Source organism: Bos javanicus, chromosome 15 (genome assembly GCF_032452875.1).
Source record: "Bos javanicus breed banteng chromosome 15, ARS-OSU_banteng_1.0, whole genome shotgun sequence".
Classification (NCBI taxonomy): domain Eukaryota; kingdom Metazoa; phylum Chordata; class Mammalia; order Artiodactyla; family Bovidae; genus Bos; species Bos javanicus.
Window position 1 is genome coordinate 9,165,179 of NC_083882.1, and position 24,085 is coordinate 9,189,263.

Below are 24,085 nucleotides of genomic sequence, written 5' to 3' on the forward strand. Positions count from 1 at the left end.
CAGTCATTCAGTTGTGTCACTCTTTGCAACCCTATCGACTGTAGCCCACTAGATTCTGCTGTCCATGGGCTTCTCCAGGCAAAAATAGTAGAGTGGGTCGCCATTTCCTCTTCTAGGGGCTCTTCCTGACCCAGGGATCAGACTCATGTCTCCTGAACTGGCAGGCAGATTCTTTACCACTGAGCCACCTGGGAATCCTCACGTTATGCCTATAAATATGGCAGAATTTTGCTTATGATTTGCATTAGTCACTTCAGTTGCTCAGTCATGTCCAACTCTTTGTGACCCCATGAACCACAGCACGCCAGGCCTCCCTGTCCATCACCATCTCCCGGAGTCCACCCAAACCCATGTCCATTGAGTGCGTGATGCCATCCAACCATCTCATCCTCTGCTGTCCCCTTCTCCTCCTCCCCTCAATCTTTCCCAGCATCAGGGTCTTTTCAAATGATTCAGCTCTTCGCATGAGGTGGCCAAAGTACTGGAGTTTCAGCTTCAACATCAGTCCTTCCAATGAACGCCCAGGACTGATCTCCTTTAGGATGGACTGGTTGGGCCTCCTTGCAGTCCAAGGGACTCTCAAGAGTCTTCTCCAACACCACACTTCAAAAGCATAATTCTTTGGTGCTCAGCTTTCTTTATAGTCCAACTCTCACATCCATACATGACCACTGGAAAAACCATAGCCTTGACTATATGGACTTTTGTTGACAAAATAATGTCTCTGCTTTTTGATATGCTGTCTAGGTTGGTCATAATTTTCCTTCTAAGGAGCAAGCGTCTTTAATTTCATGGCTACAGTCACCATGTGTAGTGATTTTGGAGCCCAGAAAAATAAAGTCTGACACTGTTTCCACTGTTTCCCCATCTATTTGCCATGAAGTTATGGGACAAGATGCCATGGTCTTAGTTGTCTGAATGTTGAGCTTTAAGCCAAGCTTTTCACTCTCCTCTTTCACTTTCATCAAGAGGCTCTTTAGTTCTTCTTCACTTTCCACCATAAGGGTGGTGTCATCTGCATATTTGAGGTTATTGATATTTCTCCCAGCAATCTTGATTCCAGCTTGTGCTTCCTCCAGCCCACTGTTTCTCATGATGTACTCTGCATATAAGTTAAATAAGCAGGGTGGCAATATACAGCCTTGATGTACTCTTTTTCCTATGTGGAACCAGTCTGTTGTTCCATGTCCAGTTCTAACTGTTACTTCCTCACCTGCATACAGATTTCTCAAGAGGCAGGTCAAGTGGTCTGCATAGATACCATACAATACTGTACTCATCCTTTCAGGACATATTAAATATCAACCCGTGATTTGTAGATAAGTGATGCAAATTCCAACTCCATCCCTGGCTCTGTTGAAACATTGTAGCAATGGATAGAACTTCTGTGGATCCATTTTTTCACTTATAATTATAATCCTACCTGGTCTTGTGGGTTTAGTTATCTAGTAGTTGTATGTTAGGAAATATATGTTACATATTAACATATCATTTTTTACTTGCTGTATTTTATAATAAACTAAAAGTTAAAATCTGTGGAAACTTTAATGACTTAAAAAAGTGCCCAGAGCCTTCTTTTCAATTCTCTGATGAGCCTCTAAGTAGACAACATATTGTTTTCTCACTTCAGAAAAAGTGTATGTTATCCTGAATCATAGTTTCTTCAGTTGAATCACTGTTATGTAAATGAAGAGATAGAAGGATCTCTTGACAAAAAGAAATAAGTCACTTGCATTACCTTCAAATACCTGCAACATTATAATGTTGTGTACCTGGGGAGATTGAGAAGAATCAGTGTTTTATTATGGAATATATTTTTAATCATAAATAAATATAATTTGAAAATCAGAGAACAGAATCAGAGGAAGTAATAAGGAATATGTTCTTTTTCCCTTCTCCATCCCCAGGAATAAATCAATCAGTGGATTGCCTCACCATGTAATTGTTTCCCTCTGATTAATGAATTTTAAGATACATTTTCTTCCATTGTTCATGCCACAGTCATTTACCCCTTTCTCACCATCATCATCTATGGCATCATTCCCTGTGAATCCATAACTTGGAAAAAGAACTCATAAAGTCTAAAGAAATAACTATATGCATGCTCAACTGCTTGGGTCACATGTGTGTGTGCGTGTGTGTGTGTGTGTGTGTGTGTGTGTGTATACATATATTTTCATATGTATATTTTTAAAAACAAATATATAAGCTCATTAGCATTAAAATAGCAGGCTAAAAAGAGCAGTCTTGATAATTTGATAATTAAATTTGGAAACAGAAGTATACTATTTAAAAGTTTGAAACAGAAGTATATTTAAAAAATTTCCTTTTAAAAAAGTATTTTGGTTATTTTTATAAATTTCTAATGATAAATAAAATTATAGAAACTTTTTCATAAATATATCTACATAACCAGTATATATATAGATTTGTAATAAGTTCATTACTTAGAACCCTTATGGTTGATTCTTTGTCATGTTTTCTTTGACTTTGTGAATCTGTGTGTGTGTGTTTATTCATGTGTCTCTCTTATGAAAAAGAAAAAAAATTTTGGAACTTGCTAGAAATTTTGGTACTTTGACTTTTATGAGATTCCACCAAGACCTATGTTGAGCATAACGACTGATCAACAATTCAGTAAACTATGGTTCTTATTTCTACAGCCAAGGGTCTTTCTTTGAAAGTCAGTCCTTCTTTGAATGGATTCAGTAATAATGGATAAAGAGCACTAATGACTCAAAAGGAAATTAACTAAAAATAAAAATAATGGTTCAAAATGACATATGAATAATCTAATAATTAAGTGCTTTGAAGGTCTCTAAATAAATATATGAGAATATTCCACATTAATCAGAGTTGATTCTTTCCAAGTGTGATTGAAATTAGAAATTATATTTCTATACAATTCGTTTGAATGCTTTTTTTCTATCAGAATCTTCTTGTATTAGAAATGGTAAGTAAAATGCCTCAGAAGTATGATGGACTTTCCTCATTGCATTAAGCACATTAGTCACAAACTGGTGTATATACAATCCTTTCTACAAGAAAATAAAAGCATGCGGTGTGATAAAAATAAGATAAAGTCAAACCTCAGTTATAAGGAAGCAGTTTCTACACACACATCATCTAGAAGATAGGGAAGATACATTCAAATTTCAGGAGAAGACCAAGCCAATTGTGGGATAGAAACGTGGTGTGTAATAGATGAGCCACATTTAAGGAGGAGAAATAAAGGGAACAACCATAAACTCCTTTAATTAAGATGACTAGAACTATTTGGGTTCAGCTAGGTTCCAGTCCCAAAAGTCAAGCCATACTATAGACCCTGATCTTGGATTTCTCTAATATTTCCTTCCTCTTATCATTGCATGTATTTCTGGAAAACAAAATCTCTTACATCATTCACTTGAGTGTATTCCTCTTCATTACAACCTACTAGAACACTCAACCACATTCCCTTCTATTTCTAAATTTTTAACATTCTTCAGAAAGATTATTCCTTTCAGCAAAGTTTCTTACCCATAGCTGTCTATCTATTCATAAAGTAATCACCACGAAGCTAAGGGATTTAAAATATCCTGGAGGAATTAGTTCCGCCAGCTTGGTTGATCAGCTGCATAACTCTGGGAGAAAACATGACAAATGGGTTGTTTTAAACTATTGTTAAAACTTTATTTTTACATTTTAATCTGCACAGATTATTTTCTCACTTCAGTCTTGTTATTGAGAGTGCCAACACTCCTGCTGTTAGCACGCTCATTTGAGATACTTAACATACCAGGCCTTGATTTGCTCTGTAAACAATTCATTACATATTTTACCTCATATACTCTTAATGATTCAGAGGCTCTATGGATGAAATGGTTCAAAAGATACACATTTTGAGAGGGGGAATGTCGATTATCACAGCCTCATCACAAGGTTTTCTATACATTAAAGACTTGAGATATAAAGAGAGAGAATAAACATTGGCTGAACTCCTGCTATAAGCCTGGTGCTATGTTAAGTGAATGAAACTAAATTGTCATTTAAATCTTTCAAGCACAACAAGGTAGATATGATTATTCCATTTTAAATGAGAAAAAAGTGAGTATTGAAGAGGTTCAGTATCTTGCTCAATATCTCTGAGCTATTAAATGACAAGTAAGGGGTTCAATTCCAGTACTCTATTAATTCTGAAGCCAACTTTCCCTCATTATTCTATGTTCCTCTCCAGGAATAGTTCCTGCTGTTGGCAAAGCAGAATTCGTTTAGTCAATGCCAATTCTGTAGATAACTTAATTCTACTTGAAATATTACTTTCTCATGAAAGTCTTTCCTAACCCTTAATCCCCTGCCACTCTCCATCCAACCAGGCTAATCTCTGTCACTTTATCTTTCATATGTGTGCAGATACATACATGTACACATTACATATATATGTGTATATATGTTTGTATAATACTCTTTACTATTTCTATGTATATACATAAACATTTATAGAGGGAATATGTGTATACATTATTGTACTCACATTTTTGTTGAAACTTATCACAGTTATAATCAGTAATTCTATTTGACTGAATTTATATTCTTCTGCTCAACATCTGTTTCTCTTCTAATTTATAAGCTCAACCAGGAGTGGGACCACCTTGCTTTGTTTCTTTTGTATCTTTAAAGAGTGCCTAGTACAAAGTCAGGGCTCAAGAATATTTGAGAACTGAATTAATGAATCCGCTTGTCATCATGTGAAAGATGTGGGATAGGTGACATAGGAGCTAAGAATATTTTATTTTTATGTATTTCAATGCTTATGCTCTTCCTACAATGTAAGGATAATTGAAAGCAATTTTCTAATTTGAAATTATAAATTAGGGATTATCTATATTTTGTTTTAAATTATTATGATAGTATGTGAGATTACAAATATTTTGTGAATGAATAAAAGTATCTCTACTTCTCTGTTAACTTGGTTTTATAACATCTTTCCTATCCATCCCTTTTCTTCCATTCTGATTGTCATTAATTTGGATTCCCTTTCATTTAGCTCGTTAGCTTTGACAATTGCAAAGATATTTGGTGAAATGAGTGGTGGTCATTAATGCGTCATAAGATTAGAAATAAGAGAAAATAGAAGAGAAATGTGAGATAGAAGAAGCCTTACTGCAAAGGAGGGCAGAGAAAATAGTATGAGAGCTGAAGGAGTGTTGAATCAAGGAAAGGTTACTATTTAAGATAATAAATGTTCTAATATGTTTATAGATTAGAATAATTAAGTATGAAGGAAACAAGTGATGCTTACAGGAGAGAGGGAATAACTGCAGAAAGAAGCTCCCTGAATTAGGTAAGAGGATATGGGGTCCAGTACACAGAACTGTCAAGAACAGTTCATTAGTCACAATTAAGAGGTAAGATAGCATAAATGGATATGGATACAGCTAAGATGTTTTATTTGTTGCTGAAAAAAAAAATGAGATCATAAATTTAAAGGAAAACCAGAGCTCTAAGTTAGGTTTTTTGTTTCTTTCTTTTTTTCCTATGCACAGTCAGCAGCACAGATACAATGATGAAGTGAATGAGATAAAGTCTGAGGTTGAGTTAAAAGTCTGCCAAGAGAGTAGACTATCATAGAGAGACTGGGGAGAAACAGAGTTAAGAGTGTATAGGGAAGCCCAAGATGGCAGAGGAATAGGACAAGGATACCACGTTCTCCCCAACAAATTCATGAAAAGTTCATCTGAATGCTGAGCAACTTCCACAAAAAAACTTCTGAATGCTGGCAGAAGACTCCAGGCATCCAGAAAGACAGCCCATTCTCTATGAAAGGAAGTAGGACAAAATATAAAAGACAAAAGGAGACACAAAAGAGTTAGGGACAGAGACCCATCCTGGGGAGGGAGTTGTGAAGGAGAAGTTTCCAAACAGTAGGAAACCTCTCACAGGCGGGTCTGTAGGGGGTTTTGAAATCTCAGATGGCAACATAAATGGAAGAAAAAACAAAACAAAACAAAACAAAACATGCACCTGACCACAGCTGTCAGTGGAGAAGTAGCCCAGAGGCTCACATCCACCACCAGCAAGCAGGGGCCGGACAGGGAGGCGTGGGCTGCATAATTGGTGCTTAGGGTAAGTACCAGGCCTGAATGCCCTGAGGACAATCTGAGGGAGCTAACGTGAGATAGCAACCCAAACTGTGGGATCACCAGAGAGAAAAAAAAGCTCTAACACACAGCATGGCCTGATCACAGAACAAAGGATGGAACAAACACCAAAGGAGAGCTAGCTGACTGCATACAGGCCCCTCCCCCTCACCGGAGGCAGAGAGGCAGGCCGGCGACTGAGCCAGAAGGCTAGGGGCTGCTCCAATCTTGGCCCCAGAGACTGCATCCTCCACCAAACTGTGAGCAGGCTCCCAGTTGCTAACCACGTCTTCCTAGAATCCTGGACGATTGACATCTGCCAGGAGGGTTGTAGCCTGAGATCAGCTCCCCAGAGGAGACACACAGCACACCTGAGCAAATACTTTTGCAGTGCACCCAGGACACTGAGCTGCCTGGACTGGGAGGTTATTAAGACACATGGCCCACCCAGGACAGTGCACTCACCAAGCACCTGGTCACTTGAGCTGCTTGGACCTGGGAAGGGCACAAAACTAACGCCCAACCGAGTCTGTGCCCTGCAGACCACCCTGGGCCTGAGCAGTGTAGGCCCAGAAAGCACTCCCCACCTTGGGCTGTGGCAAACCCAATGTGGTTCATATGCTGTGAGCACTCCCCATACATGCCAGCAATATTTGTTTGTTGTGTTCCTCCATCTCCACAACACAATTGAACAAGTGAGCCTAAATAAGTGACCACCTTCACTCCCTTGTGTCAGGGCAGAAATTAGACACGGAAGAGACTTGCAAACACAGGAAGCTGAAATAAACAAAGAAGAGGGAACCGCTCTGGAAGTGACAGGTGCAACAGATTAAAACTCTGAACCAGAGATCAAATTTCCAACATCCGCTGGATCATGGAAAAAGCAAGAGAGTTCCATAAAAACATCTATTTCTGCTTTATTGACTATGCCAAAGCCTTTGACTGTATGGATCACAATAAACTGTTGAAAATTCTTCAAAAGATGGGAATACCAGACCACCTGACCTGCCTCTTGAGAAACCTATATGCAGGTCAGGAAGCAACAGTTAGAACTGGACATGGAACAACAGACTGGTTTCAAATAGGAAAAGGAGTACGTCAAGGAATGAGAAGGGGACGACAGAGGATGAGATGGCTGGATGGCATCACTGACTCGATGGACATGAGTCTGAGTTAACTCCTGGAGTTGGTGATGGACAGGGATGGCTGGAGTGCTGTGATTCATGGGGTCGCAAAGAGTCAGACATGACTGAGCGACTGAACTCAACTGAACTGAAGCATTGGAGGTGGAGAAGGTGATGGCAGCCCACTCCAGTACACTTGCCTGGAAAACCCCATGGATGGAGGATCCTGGTAGGCTGCAGTCCATGAGGTTGTGAAGAGTCAGACATGACTGAGCGACTTCACTTTCACTTTCATGTACTGGAGAAGGAAATGGAAACCCACTCCAGTGTTCTTGCCTGGAGAATCCCAGGGACGGGGGAGCCTGGTAGGCTGCCGTCTATGGGGTCGCACAGAGTCAGATACGACTGAAGCGACTTAGCAGCAGCAGCAGCAGCAGCAGCAAGCATTGGAGGGGTCCTTAGACCTTGAGAACAAGTACAAGCTGGAACAAGAAACTATCTGAAAACTGAACTGACCCCACACTGTGGACTACAGTGCCAGAGAAATTCCTAGATATATTTTTACTATTATCACTTTTTAATTGTTTTAAATTCAAGTCCTTAATAACTCCTTTAATTTTCATTTTTATAACCTACTATTACCTTGCAAAAAAAAAAAAAAAACCCTGTTTTTAAAGCAAATTTCATATATATATTTTATAATTTTATGATTGATTTTGTTTTGTATTTTCAATATTGTATTTTTGAGAATCTAAACTCTACTCTAGATTTTTAATCTTTGCTTTTTGCTATTTGTTACCAATTTTGTACCTTTAATAACCTAAACTTCAGTATCCATTTTCACTTAGGGGTATAATTATGGGCTTGACTGCTCTCTCTCCTTTTGATTCTCCCTTTTCTCCCACAGGTCACCTCTATCTTCTCCTTACCCCTTCTCTTCTCTACTTAACTCTGTGAATTTCTCTGGGTGTTGCAGACTGTGGAGAGCACTTAGGGAGTTGATTACTGGCTCGATTGCTCTCTCCCATTGTGACTCCTTGTCTTCTCCTCTTGGTCACCTCTATCTCCCTCCTCCCTCTTCTCTTCTCCATGTAACTCTGTGAACCTCTCTGCGTGTCCCTTGCTGTGGAGAATTGTTTCACTATAAACTTAGATGTTTTATCATCTGTGCTGTATGGATGGAGAAATCTTGAGGTTAATGTAAGAATAAGACTGAAAGCCAGAGGCAGGAGGCTTAACTCCAAAACTTGAAAACATCAGAGAACTCCTGATTCCAGGGAACATTAATAGAAAAGAGCTCACCCAAAAGCCTCCATATCTACACTGAAACTAAGCTCTACCCAAGAGCCAACAAGTTCCAGAGCAAGACATACCACGCTAATTCTCCAGCAAAGCAGGAACATAGCCCTGAGGATTAAAAGACAGGTTGCTCAAAGCCATGCCAAACCTATAGACACCCCAAAACTCACTACTGGACACCTCAGTGAACTTCGGAGGGAAGAGATCCAGCTCCACCCACCAGAACACACATCCAAGCTCCCCTAATAAGGAAACCTTGACAAGCCACTAGCCCAACTCCACACACAGGGAGCAGGCTCCACAATAAAGAGGAACCACAAACTTCCAGCTTAGGAAAGTGTACCCCAAACACAACAATGTAAACAAAATGAAAAGGCAGAGAAATATTCAGCAGGTAAAGGAACATGATAAATGCTCACCAAACCAAATAAAAGAGGAAGAGATAGGGAGTCTACTTGAAAAAGAAATCAGAATAATGATAGTATAGATGATCTAAAATCATGAAAAAAAAAAGTGGAGTTACAGATAATAGACTAGACACAAGGATTTAGAAGATGCAAGAAAGGTTTAACAAGGAGCTAGAAGAAATAAAGAAGAGTCAATCAATATTGAATAATGCAATAACTGACATCAAAAGCACTCTGGAGGGAACCAACAGTAGAATAACTGAGGCAGAAGTTATTGAAAAAAAAAACAACAACTAATTTTACACCTAAAGCAACTAAAAGAGAGGATAAGTGAGGCAAAAGATAGAATGGTGGAAATAAATGAAATAGAGAGGAAAAAAAGAAAAATGAATTAAAAGAAATGAGGACAACCTGAGACCTCGGGGACAATGTTAAATGCCTCAACATTCCAATCATAAGAGTCCCTGAAGAAGAAGACAAAAAGAAAGGGTGTGAGAAATTCTTGAGGAGATAATAATTGAAAACTTCCCTAAAACGAGGAAGGAAATAACCACTCAAGTCCAAGAAACACAGAGTCCCAAACAGGATAAACCCAAGGCAAAACACCCCAAGACACATATTAATCAAACTAATGATTAATTGACTTAGATTAATCAAACTAATGATTAGCAAACTAAGATCAAACACAAAGAGCAAATATTAAAAGCAGCAAGGGAAAAGCAACAAATAACACACAAGGGGATCCCCATAAGGATAATAGCTGACCTTTCAATAGAAACTCTTCAGGCCAGAAGGGAATGGCAGGACATACTTAAAGTGATAAGACAGAAAAACCTACAACCCTTATTACTATACCCAGCGGATCTCTTTAAAATATGAAGGAGAAACCAAAGGCTTTACAGACAAGCAAAAGCTGAGAGAATTCAGCACCATCACACCAGCTCTCCAACAAATGCTAAAGGATCTTCTCTAGACAGGGAACACAGAAAAGGTTTATAAACTCAACCCCAAAACAACAAAGTAAATGGCAATGGGATAATACTTATTGATAACTACCTTAAATGTAAATGGGTTGAATGCCCCAACCAAAAGACAAAGACTGGCTAAATGGATACAAAAAGAAGACCCCTAAATGCTGTCTATAAGAGACTCACCTCAAAACAAGGGACACATACAGAGTGAAAGTGAAGGGCTGGAAAAAAATATTTCATGCAAATTGAGACCAAAAGAAAGCAGTAGTATCAATACTCATATCAGATAAAATAGACTTTGAAATAAAGGCCATGAAAAGAGACAAAGAAGGACACTACACAATAATCAAAGAATCAATCTAAGAAGATAATACACTTATAAATATATATGCATCCAACATAGGAGCCCCTCAACATGCAAGCCAAATGCTAACAAGTATGAAAAGGGAAATTAACAGTAGCACAATAATAGTGAGAGACTTTAATACCCCACTCACACCTATGGATAGATCAACCAAACAGAAAATTAGCAAAAGAACACAAACTTCCAATGATACAATGGACCAGTGAGACCTAATTGATAGCTATAGGACATTTAACCTCAAAACAATGAATTTCCCCTTTTCCTCAAGTGTACATGAAACATTCTCCAGGATAGATCACATCCTGGGTGATAAATCTAGCCTTGGTAAATTTAAAATAATTGAAATCATTTCAAGCATCTTTTCTGATCATGATGAGGTAAAATTAGATGTCAACTACAGGGAAAAAAATATGAAAAATACAAACACATGGAGGCTAAACAACATGCTTCTGAATAACCAACAAATGAAGAAATCAAAAAGGAAATCAGAATATGCATAGAAACAAATGAAAATGATACATGACAATCCAAAACCTATGGGATTCAGTAAAAGCAGTGCTAAGGAAAAGATTCATAGCAATACAAGCTTACCTCAAGAAACAAGAGAAAAATCAAATAAATAATCTAACTCTACACATAAAGCAACTGGAAAAAATAGAAATAAAGAATCCCAGGGTTAGTAGAAGGAAAGACATCATAAAATTTAGAGCAGAGATAAGTGGAAAAGAAACAAAGGACACTATAGCAAAAATCAACAAAACTAAAAGCTTTGAGAGATAAATGCAATAGACAAACTATAGCCAGACTCATCAAGAAAAAAAAAAGGGAAAGAATCAAATCAACAAAATTAGAAATGACAATGGATAAATCACAACAGACAATGCAGAAATACAAAGGATAATAAGAGGCTACTATCAGCAACTATATGCTAATAAAATGCACAGCTTGGAAGGAATGGATGAATTCTTGAAAAGCATAACCTTCCAAAAATGAACCAGGAAGAAATAGAAAATCTTAATAGACCCATCACAAGCATGGAAATCGAAGTTGTATTAAAAAATCTTTCAACAAACAAAAGCCCAGGACCAGATGGCTTCACAAGTGAATTCTACCAAAAATATAGCAAAGAGCTAACACCTATCCTACTCAAACTCTTCCAGATAATTGCAGAGGAAGGTAAACTGCCAAACTCATTCTATGAGGCCTCCATGGCCCTATACCAAAACCAGACAAAGATGCCACAAAAAAAGAAAAATACAGGCCAACATCACTGATGAACATAGATGCAAAAATCCTTAACAAAATTCTAGCAAATAGAATCCAACAACACATTTAAAAGATCATACATAATGACCAAGTGGGCTTCATCCCAGTGATGTAAGGATTCTTCAATATTCTCAAATCAATGTGATACACCACGTTAACAAATTGAAAGATAAAAATTGTATGATTATTTCAATAGATGCAGAGAAAGCTTTTGATAAAATTCAACATCCATTTATGATAAAAAATCTCCAGAAAGCAAGCATAGAGGGAACATACCTCAACATAATAAAGCCATATATGATAAAACCACAGCAAACATTATCCTCAATGGCAAAAAATTGAAAGCATTTCCCCAAAAGTCAGAAACAAGACAACGGTGCCCATTTTCACTACTACCATTCAACATAGTTTTGGAAGTTTTAGCCACAGCAATCAGAACAGAAAAAGAAATAAAAGGAATCCAGATTAGAAATGAAGAAGTAAAATTCTCACTGCAGCTGACATGATCTTCTACATAGACAACCCTAAGGACACCACCAGAAAATTACTAGAGCAAATCAATGAATATAGTAAAGTTGCAGGATATAAAATTAACACACAGAAATCCCTTGCATTCATATACACTAACAATGAGAAAACAAAGAGAAATTAAGGAAACAATTCCATTCACCATTGCAATGAAAAGAATAAAATACTTAGGAATAAAGCTACCTAAAGAAACAAAAAACCTACATATAGAAAACTGTAAACGCTGATGAAAGAAATCAAATAGACACAAATAGATGGAGAAATATACCATGTTTCATGGATTGGAGGAATCAATATAGTGAAAATGAGTATACTACCCAAAGCAATCTGTGGATTCAATGCAATCCCTATTAAGATACCATCGGTAATTTTTACAGACCTAGAACAAATAATTTCACAATTTGTATTGAAATACCAAAAAAACCAAAACAAAACAAAAAAAAAAAAACAAAAAAACAACAACCTCAAATAGCCAAAGCAATCCTGAGAAACAAGAATGGAACTGGAGGAATCAGCCCACCTGACTTCAGACTATGCTATAAAGCTACAGTCATCAAGACAATATGGTATTGGCACAAAGGCAGAAATATAATCCAATGGAAGAAAATAGAAAGCCCAGAGATAAATCCCACACACCTATTGACACCTCATCTTTGACAAAGGAGGCAAGAGTATACAATGGAGAAAAAAATCTCTTCAACAAGTGGTGCTGGGAAAATTGGACAACCACCTGTAAAAGAATGAAACTAAAACACTTTCTAACACCATACACACAAATAAACTTAAAATGGATTAAAGATATAAATATAAGACCTGAAACTATAAAACTCCTTAAAGGAAAACTTAAGCAAAACACTCTCTGACATAAATCACAGTAAGATCCTCTATGACCCACCTCCCAGAGTAATGGAAATAAAAGCAAAAATAAATGAAATGGGAACTAATTAAACTTAAAAGCTGTTGCACAACGAAGGAAACTATAAGCAAAGTGAAAACACAGCCTTCAGAATGGGAGAAAATAATAGCAAATGAGGCAACTGACAAATAATTAATCTCAAAAATATACAAGCAGCTCATGCAGCTCAATACCAGAAAAATAAATGACTTAATCGAAAATGGGCCAAAGAACTAAACAGACATTTCTCCAAAGAAGACATACTGATGGCTACCAAGCACACAAAAAGGTGCTCATCATCACTCATTATCAGAGAAATGCAAATCAAAACCACAATGAGAAAGCTGTGGTACATATACACAGTGGAGTATTATGCAGCCATTAAAAAGAATACATTTGAATCAGTTCTAATGAGGTGGATGAAACTGGAGCCTATTATACAGAGTGAAGTAAACCAGAAAGAAAAACACCAATACAGTATACTAATGCATATATATGGAGTTTAGAAAGATGGTAACAATGACCCTGTATGCAAGACAGCCAAAGAGACACAGATGTATACAACAGTGTTTTGGGCTCTGTGGGAGAGGGAGAGGGTGGGATGATTTGGGAGAATGGCATTGAAACTTGTATAATGTCATATATGAAATGAATCACCAGTCCAGGCTCTATGCACGATACTGGATGCTTGGGGCTGGTGCACTGAGACGTCCCAGAGAGATGGTATGGGGCGGGAGGAGGGAGGGGGGTTCTGGATGGGGAACACCTGTATACCTGTGGCGGATTCATGTTGATGTATGGCAAAACCAATACAATATTGTAAAGTAATTAACCTCCAATTAAAATAAATAAATTTATATTTAAAAATAATAATAATTCTAAAACACACACACACACACACACACACACACACACAAAATGAGGTACCATCTCATACCAGTCAGAATGGCTGCTATCAAAAAGTCTACAAACAATAAATGTTTATTTACTTATCTCCACAGCCGCTGTGGAGAAAAGTGTGGAGAGTCCTTAAAAAACTAGAAATAAAACTGCCATAGAACCCAGCAATCCCATGACTGGGCATACACACCAAGGAAACCATAATTGAAAGAGATACATGTACCCCAATGTTCATCAGAGCAATGTTTGCAATAGCTAGGAAATGGAGTCAACCTAGATGTCCGTCAGCAGATGAATGGATAAGAAAGCTGTGGTAATAGACACAATGGAATATTACTCAGCTATTAAAAAGCATGCGTTTGAATCCGTTCTAATGAGGTGGATGAAACTAGAGTGAAGTAAGTCAGAAAGAAAAATCCCAGTACAGTGTATTAACACATATATATGGAATTTAGAAAGATGGTAGTGATGACTCTATATGCAAGACAGCAAAAGAGAGACAGATATAAAGAATAGACTTTTGGACTCTGTGGGAGAGGGTGAGGGTGGGATGTTTTGAAAGAATAGCATTGAAACATGTATATTACCATATGTGAAATAGATGACCAGTCCAAGTTCGATGCATGAAACAGGATACTCAAAGACAGTGCACTGGGATGACTCTGAGAGATAGGATAGGGAGGGATGTGGGAGGGGGTTCAGGATGGGGGACACATGTACACCTACGGCTGATTCATGTCGATGTATGGCATATACAACCATGATATTGTAAAGTAGTTAGCCTCCAATTAAAATAAATAAATTAATTAAAAAAAAAGAATGTATAAGGAAAATGTGTTAAAAGGTGACTGTAATCTAAGCTAGAAAAGGAAGGCACTTGAGTCCATGAAGGTGCAACAGACAGTAAAACAGTTGGTTGATCAAAGCTTGGAGAGCCTGAGGGATTGAAAACTTGTTTGAGTGAACAGAGATAAACAGAATTATTTGGACAGAAAGGAAGCCACGGGCAAATAGCTATTTACTTAAAATTGAGATTTTGATGAAGGCAGAATGGTAATCACAAAATTCAGGTTATTACCTTTGTAATAGCTAAGATGGGATGGAGTACAAATTCATGGGAAGCAAGCAGGTCAAGACACTGAGAGATCAGGACTCTGAAAGGATCATTGATGTAAATATTGATGATGCCAAGATGGAATAGAACACCTTCTGTAAATGAGGAAGACTGACTAGGAAGAAGTGTGATTACTGCTTTAGAGTTTACTGCAACTGCTGAAAAGCTTGCTGTGGATCCTTCCTTTTTATTTATTGTCTACATTCTGTAGTTTTCCACTCATAGACTTCAATGTTCTAGTCCTAAGTTATGTTTCCAAATTTACTCTCACTCTTCCCCTTCATGAATTCAATATTTTATATAACAGAAATGCTTTATATTTTCAGAATATAATTAATTCCTCAACTGATGGTGATCCTTTTTACATGCTGTTTGTCCTTATCTAAAATTTAGTTTATCAATAAACTTCATTTCAAATTTTGTCTCATCAAAAGAAGAAGAAGAAGAGGAGGAAGAAAAAGGAGAAGAGAAAAAAAAAAAAGATGGAAGAGAAAGAGAGGGATGAGGAGGAGGAAGAGAAAGGACACTTAAAAACATTCCCTTTCCCAGTGAAAACAAAACCCAGAAAACTTGTGTAAATCCTCCAGCAAGAAATCCTGTCTTGTAATTCTGCGTTACCATGGTTTTATTTGGAGAAGGCAATGGCATCCCACTCCAGTACTCTTGCCTGGAAAATCCCATGGATGGAGGAGCCTGGTAGGCTGCAGTCCATGGGGTCGCTGAGGGTTGGACATGACTGAGCGACTTCCCTTTCACTTTTCACTTTCATGCATTGGAGAGGGAAATGGCAACCCACTCCAGTGTTCTTGCCTGGAGAATCCCAGGGATGGGGGAGCCTGGTGGACTGCCGTAATTGGGGTCACACAGAGTCGGACATGACTGAAGTGACTTAGCAGCAGTAGCAGCAGCATGGTTTTATTTCTTATGTTACTAATTATGTTCTCTCTTTTGTACCACAGTTATTTGTGTACAGCTATTCCAAGTATCTTATTGATCAAAACCATCATCACTGAAATTCAGTAAACTCTCTTACTAGACCAATTCTACTCCTAATTCTCCTTTAGTCTGTCTTTCTGTCTTTGTAACTTGTTCTTAAAACTCCCAAGTGAATATAAGCAAACATATTTTGTTATAGCTGTTTTAACTCCTCACTCTGTCAAAAAGAAAACTGCATTTTTCCCCTACCATATTCATTTGACTTTCATTCAATGGAAGAATAGAGTTGGAGTATACTGTATATCCATCCCTTTCTCCAAAAGCTATCCAAGACCCCAGATCAACATTTGAATCTGTTACTTTGTCTTTTCTACTACTACTAGCATTGTTGTCTTGAAGGTAAACAAGAAAATAAATAAAAAAGAGCAACAAAAAAACAACTTTGAAAACGTCAATTCCCTGCTTAACAACACTCATTTCAGAATGATATATTTAAAATAAAACTGAAAAATAAAATAAAATAAAACTGAACCCCATGGCACTGCATTCAAAACCCTTCACAGTCTGGACCTTATCACTCTGTTTAATGTTATATTTAGTAACTGCTCACAAATCTCACACTGTAATCACACAGCACTTTTCTCCACTTCCCAAACTAACCATGCCACTTTACAGCCACCTGCTTCTGCTCCTCTGTAATTCTTTTAATCTTTTCCTCTATTTAATAAACTTTCATTCAGCTTCAAAATCATACTCAAGTATCAACTCCCCATCTTCAGAAGAATTATTCTTAATATATTCTTTGTTTTCAGAGTACATAGTTCAAACAACTTTTTAGTGCCTATCTGATTGCATTTTAATGATATTTACTTCTTTATATCCCTCATGTCATTATGGTTACTAGCAATGAGAAAATGAAATTTACCTTTTTTTGTACCTGTAGTGCTCGAACATAAATTGATTAACTTCTGTCTGGCTACATGTCATGCTTTGTGTCAGCCTGGATTTCAAATCCATAAGTTTCTTCCATAGTCCATAAGTTTCAGAGATCAAATTGCCAACATCCACTGGATCATTAAAAAAGAAAGAGAGTTCTAGGAAAACATCTATTTCTGCTTTATTGACTATGCCAAAACCTTTGACTGTGTGGATCACAACAAACTACGGAAAATTCTTTAGAGATGGGAATAGCAGACCACCAGACCTGCCTCCTGAGAAATCTGAATGCAGGTCAAGAAGCAACAATTAGAACTGGACACAGAACAACAGAATGGTTCCAAATCAGGAAAGGAGTACGTCAAGGCTATATATTGTCACACTGCTTATTTAACTCTTTTGCAAGTAAAATATGTGAAATGCCAGGCTGGATGAAGCACAGGGAATCAAGATGGTGGGAGAAATATCAATAATCTCAGATATGCAGATGACACCACCTTTATGGCAGAAAGCAAAGAAAAACTAAAGAGCTTCTTGAATTGGAAAGAGGGGAGTGAAATAGTTGGCTTAAAACTCAACACTCAGAAAACTAACATCATGGCATCTGGTCCCATTACTTCATGGCAAATAGATGGGGAAACAGTGGAAAGAGTGACAGACTTTATTTTCTTGGGATCCAAAATCACTGCAGATTATAACTGCAGCCATGAAATTAAAAGATGCTTGCTCCTTGGAAGAAAAGCTATGACCAATCTAGACGGCATATTAAAAAAACAGAGACATTTTTGCCAACAAAGGTTCATCTAGTCAAAGCTGTGGTTTTTCCAGTAGTCACATATGGATGTGAAATTTGGACTGTAAAGAAAGCTGAGCATGGAAGAATTATGCTTTTGAGCTGTGGTGTTGGAGAAGACTCTTGAGAGTCCCTTGGACTGCAAAAGATCCAACCAGTCCATCCTAAAGGAAATCAGTTCTGAATATTCATTGGAAGAACTGATGCTGAAGCTGAAACTCCAATATTTTGGCCACCTAATGCAAAGAACTGACTCATTTGAAAAGACCCTGATGCTGGGAAAGATTGAAGGCTGGAGGAGAAGGAGATGACAGAGGATCAGATGGTTGGATGGCATCACCGACTCAATGAACATGAGTTTGAACAAGCTTCTGGAGTTGGTGATGGAGAGTGAAGCCTGACGTGCTGCAGTCCATGGGGTCGCAAAGAGTTGGACACAACTGAGTGATTGAAGTGAAGTGAACTGAACTGAGCATGGCCCCACCCATCAGAGAAAGTCTCAGTTTGTCCCATATCCTGTAACTCCCATTAGGAAGACTCCACAAGTCTCTTATTCTTATCCATCATAGGCCAGACAGAAAGAAATCCGCAATCACATAAAACTGAACAAACTGATTACACAGATCACAGCCTTGTCTAACTCAATGAAACTATAAGCCATCCCAAGATAGGCCACCCAAGATGGACAGGTCATGGTGGAGAGTTCTGAAAAAACGTGATCCATGTGGTACCAACATCTGCTGGATCATAGAAAAAACAAGAGCATGCCAGAAAAAAACATTTGCTTCTGCTTCATCGACTATCTAAACCTTTCAGGTGTGGATCATAAGAAACGAGATGGGAATACCAGACCACCTTAATTGCCTCCAGAGAAATTTGTATTCAGGTCAAGAAGCAACAGTTAGAATTGGACATGAACAACAGACTGGTTTCAAATTGGGAAAGGAATAGGCTGAGGCTGTATGTTGTCACCTTGCTTATTTAAATTATATGCAGAGTACATCATGTGAAATGCCAGGCTGAATGAACCACAAGCTGGAATCAATGGCCAGGAGAAATATCAGTAACATCAGACATGATGATGACACCACCCTTATAACAGAAAGCAAAGAGGAACTAAAGAGCCTCTTGATGAAAGTGAAAGAGGAGAGTGAAAAAGCTGGCTTAAAACTCTACATTCTAAAAATGAAGATCATGGTATTTGGTCCTATCACTTCATGGCAAATAGATGGGGAAACAATGGAAAGAGTGTCAGACTTTATTTTCTTGGGCTCCAAAATCACTGCAGATTATAACTGCAGCCATGAAATTAAAAGACGCTTGCTCCTTGGAGAAAAGCTATGACCAACCTCATCTGTGTATTAGAAAGCAGAGACATTACTTTGCCTCAAAGGCCCATGTAGTCAAAGCTATGGTTTTTCCAGTAGTCATGCATGGTTGTGAGAGTTTTACCATAAAGAAAGCTGAGCGTCAAAAAATTGATGCTTTTGAACTGTGGTGTTGGAGAAGACTCTTGAGAGTCTTTTGGACTGCAAGGAGATCAAACCAATCCATAGTAAGGGAAATCAGTCCTGAATATTCATTGGAAGGACTGATGATGAAGCTCCAATACTCTAGCTACCTGATACAAAAAACTTGACTCTTTGGAAAAGACACTGATGCTGAGTAAGATTGAAGGCAGGAGGAGAAAGGAATGACAGAGGAAAAGATGGTTGGATGGAATCACCGACTTGATCGACATGAGTTTGAGCAAGCTCCAGGAGATGGTGAAGGACATGGACACCTAGAATGCTGCAGTCCATGGTGTTGCAAAGAGTCAGACACACTGAGCGACTGAATTGCAAGTGTGTATATGACAGAGAAGATATAATATTGTAAAATGATAAATGCATTACATTGTTGTAGGACTGTTAGTCATAGTTCACTAAAGAGTTTTATATTAGGTTTTTAACACTGATGAAAAGTGATTCTATCTTAATGATACACTATTAAAATGATTAATAAATCACGGCTGTTTGAGTTTTCATGCCTTTCTTTTGACATAATAACCTGTTTGCCTAGAGCAACATTAATAAGTTTCCTTATGACTGTTTTTTGTTGAACATATTATCTAGAATTAAACCAAAGTAGAGTACAAAAAACATTTTTTTGACCATCAAATATAGTTATTGAATGTAGCTATTCACATTAAAAAGCAACAGAAATTAGTATTCAATGGACTGTAAAAGATACACTTTTCCTCCTTTTGCAAAAGAAGTGTGTGAGTCAGAAGAGGATTCATAATAGAAATGGGATATTGTTTTGCAAATTGTCCTATCTCTAACAATATCCCATTTCTATTATGACTTCAGAAAGGAGAAGGCAATGGCACCCCACTCCAGTACTCTTGCCTGGAAAATCCCATGGACGGAGGAGCCTGGAAGGCTGCAGTCCATGGGGTTGCTAAGAGTCGGGCACGACAGAGCGACTTCACTTTCACTTTTTACTTTTCACTTTCATGCATTGGAGAAAGAAATGGCAACCCACTCCAGTGTTCTTGCCTGGAGAATCCCAGGGACGGGGGAGCCTGGTGGGCTGCTGTCTATGGGGTTGCACAGAGCCGGACATGACTGAAGCACCTTAGCAGCAGCAGCAGCAGCAGCAGCAAACACTTCAGAAGAGAACCAGAAGTAGGACTATACCCGTATCTAACTGTTTTCTGCAAACACAGTGACTATACAAATGTTGCATCTCTAACACTGAAAAGTCTTTGGAGATTTTATTTTATTTTTATTTTTTAAATTTATATATCATCTTATCCCAATTTGACTAACCTCCTTTTTCACAGGCCGAAAAAGGTTTAGAAAATCAAGATTTGGGGAAGTAAGCAATTAATGATAGCTGCAACTATGATCTGTAAGATTCTGCTTTTTCTGACTTCTAGTTGTATTATTAGAAGTATATATATTTCTAATACATATATATAATACAGTACATAGTACAATGTACTATCAGAACTGTATATACATATATATACATAGTACAATTTCTAGTTGTGTTATTATTAGCTTCTCTGAAAGCTCAGTTGGTAAAGAATCCGCCTCCAATGCAGGAGACTCCTGTTCGATTTCTGGGTCAGGAAGATCTGCTGGAGAAGGGAAAGGCTACCCACTCTAGTATTCTGGCCTGGAGAATTCCATGGACTGTGAAGCCCATGGCCTCACAAAGAGTTGGACGCAACCGAGCAACTTTCACTCGCTTCAGTTGCATTATTACTTTTTATATTTTCAATAATTTAATTTGTGAAAGATTTTTGTCACTTTATAGAAGATTTCCTAAGTTGTAGATATAAGTTAAAACTTAAAGCTACAACTAGAGGCTTAGTATGACTTTAAGGTCATGCACTAATTACTGTTAAAAGTATAATGCTAATATACAAATGTATAATGATAATATAGCAATGAAAATAACATCCACTCCATATATGGGGTTTACTATACATGAGGTACCTTTCTGAATCTTTTAGATGTATCAATTCTGATCCTTACAACACTTTGAATTGGCCCAATAATTATGCTCTTTTTACTTCTGAGGAAACTGAATTAGAAAGTTTGAAAAATTTTCCAAAGCCATGGCTATTAAATGGATGTCATGAATTCATGACATCCAGCTCCAGAGTCTATGTTCTTCTCCATAATGCTAAGTAATGAATGAATTGTATTCCATATGTTCTGCCATAAATCAGCACTTTGGAAACAAAGATATTTTTCCATAGGAGACCGTAACAATGTGGTTGCTATATAACTCACAAAACACTACCTAGTTCATAAGATGTGATCTAAATAAATTTAGACTACAACATAGATAACACTAGAAAATAAAATATCTCTCCTCCCTGCACATGCTTTTTCATAGAGGCACAGCCAGCCTCAGACAGGAAAAAATTGAAAGTGAGTAATGATTTTGCTTTTAAAAAAAATAAAGCTTTTTTATTTACCCTTTTTATTTGCCTTTCTTATCTAGTTCTTTTGGGTATGCTTTATACGATGCCAACCCAGCACTGGGGTCTTTGACAAATTCCTATTCTTTTTCAGCAATGTCAGCTCCACTCTGCCAACGCTCCTGAAGGCTCTGTGGAGGTAGTGCCTGTCCCCTTGGTGCCTCTGACATAAAATCATATGTCTCTTAATTTTACTTTTTGCAAATGGTGATGTGACTTCTTTTAATAGAACCATAGCCTTGTCTATCTTTCCTTTTAGATCATGAGTCCTTTGAGGATCAGAGGATATGTTATTCTTCTTGAATCCTCAACACCGGAAAAAAAAAAAAAAAGAGAGAGAAACAAACAAAAAACAAAAAAATAGTGTGCCAGATTTTTTAGGTACATAATTATTTTATTCTTAACAACAGTCTCAAAGCTGTTGTATGAATCAAGAAACCAAGGTTTAGCAAGGATAAGTCACAATTAAAATGAGGCAGATTTGGGAATACAAAATAATTAAGTCTGCCTCAATAGCTGTCTGTCTGACCCCATTTTTTAAAGTGATGCCAAATTCCCTTCTATTATCCTTCACATCCTATCCAGCTCTCTTCCCAAATAATCCCTACTCATTTTTTCCTGGGAAGTTATCTCAGGAAGATATTAAAAGCAAAATTATATGACTTAGCCAGTATATAAAAAAGCAAAAAGGACTGATCTCTGATTTTCTCTGTGGCATCTGATTTTTTTAAAACAGATTTCTTATTCACTTAAATGATTGTTTAGTAAAATTTAGCTGAAGTGGTTTAAGTATTATGGCACAAGGATAAAGTTGTAGATAGTGGGTCTATGTTTGACCAGATCTGTCTGAGAATCCATTTCTGAGGTTAGATCCTCAAAATTGTTCCCAATGTTTTCTTTTTTTAAATTTTTTGTAACTTGTTTTCTGCTTGCACTCACTTATGAATTTCAAATGCTCTGAAAACTACTTGAGGACATGTCTTTTATTTAAACAAAAGCAAAATCAGAAGAACCTGTGACAGTGGTGACACATAGATACTACTTGTGATGCATAGGACTAATTCTCACCTTGGCTATCTATAAAATTTGTACTATATATATTGATCATCGAGTTGTCAGGATGACAGTAAAATAATTCTTTATGTTGGCTTTATTTATTAAACCAGTGACACAGATATTTTTAAAATCCTGGATTTGGTGCAATTTTAATTTTCTTTTCCTTTGTAGTTATTTTTTTAACACTGTGAAATTTGAAAAAGAACTTACCATTAAAGAAAAGAGTGTGCTATAATATTAGGAAAAACCTACTAATTATTAAGAAAATTAGGCTATGTATTCTCTTGACAGATATTTTGACAGATAATTAACACACAATATAGCGGGCAACCTTTAGATTCTCTATAGATGAATTCTGTCACTCCCAAAGATGTGCATAACCCCAATTTTACTTAAATGGGTTACTCCATTCTTGCTATCTAATTTCATAAACTTGATGAACGGAGAAAAAAATCTTCACATCATCTACAGGGATCAAATTGGAAAGAAGCAGACTGCTGCAATGATAGGTAGGCTACTCATATGGATGATCATCTCTAACCATACTCTTTAAATTTTATTTCAGGTAGTATTGATGAAGTAATCTAAGACCCCAGTTTGGCATTGAGATTATAAGGGAAGCATAAAGACACCGGGGGAAAACACTATGACCTTGGGAGAGTCCCTTAACCAGGTGATCACTGAGCAATAAAGTATAACATTTAGCAGGATACATTTTAGAGTCACACACTTATAAGGTTAAGAGGACTTGCTGCCTCTTTCTGTATGGCAGATTTTTTAACAGTGAAAGAAAGATAAACTCAAATGCTGTTTTGTTGTGAGGACTCAATAAGAGAACGTATGAGATGCTTTCAGCAAGGTGCCTGATGCATACGAGGTCGCTAATCATTTTCAAACCTTCCACTTATGCAGCTGCTATCTCCCTTCCACAGCACCAAGAGACAAGGGTTATAAAATAGCAAAAAGAATTATTCAGCTTTAAAATATTCTGTATAAAGGCAAGATTATATTGGTGTAAGTACATTTCTTCCCAGTATTTCTACTTTGAAGAACACAGTACTCATTTGAATATATGAGTTTCAGTATGTGGTTTTCTTTTTTAAAAAATCAGTCTTATTTTATGATAAATTTCCCAATATCTCATTGGGGTGAACTATAGAAGAAACATTTATAAATATTACAAATGACTTTCCAGAAGAAGTAGTTTTAGAGCACTCAATAACCTGGATGTGATTTTTAGCACTGGAGAATAAAAATGATAAGAAAATAATAATAAAATTCAATAAAGATACAAATAAGGATGTAAATTCAATCACCTTGAAGGATAAGGGAAACCTTAAAATATCCACCATAGAGTTACTCAATTTTAGACAAATTAACTGAGACAAAATGTGAGAA

General features: G+C 37.2%; 1 protein-coding gene across 1 annotated transcript in view; it reads right to left on the bottom strand.

The window, feature by feature from the left end:
- CNTN5 (contactin 5) overlaps positions 1–24,085 on the bottom strand; it is a 1,653,888-nt gene that overhangs the window by 416,499 nt on the left and 1,213,304 nt on the right. The gene's annotated exons all lie outside the window — the stretch shown is intronic.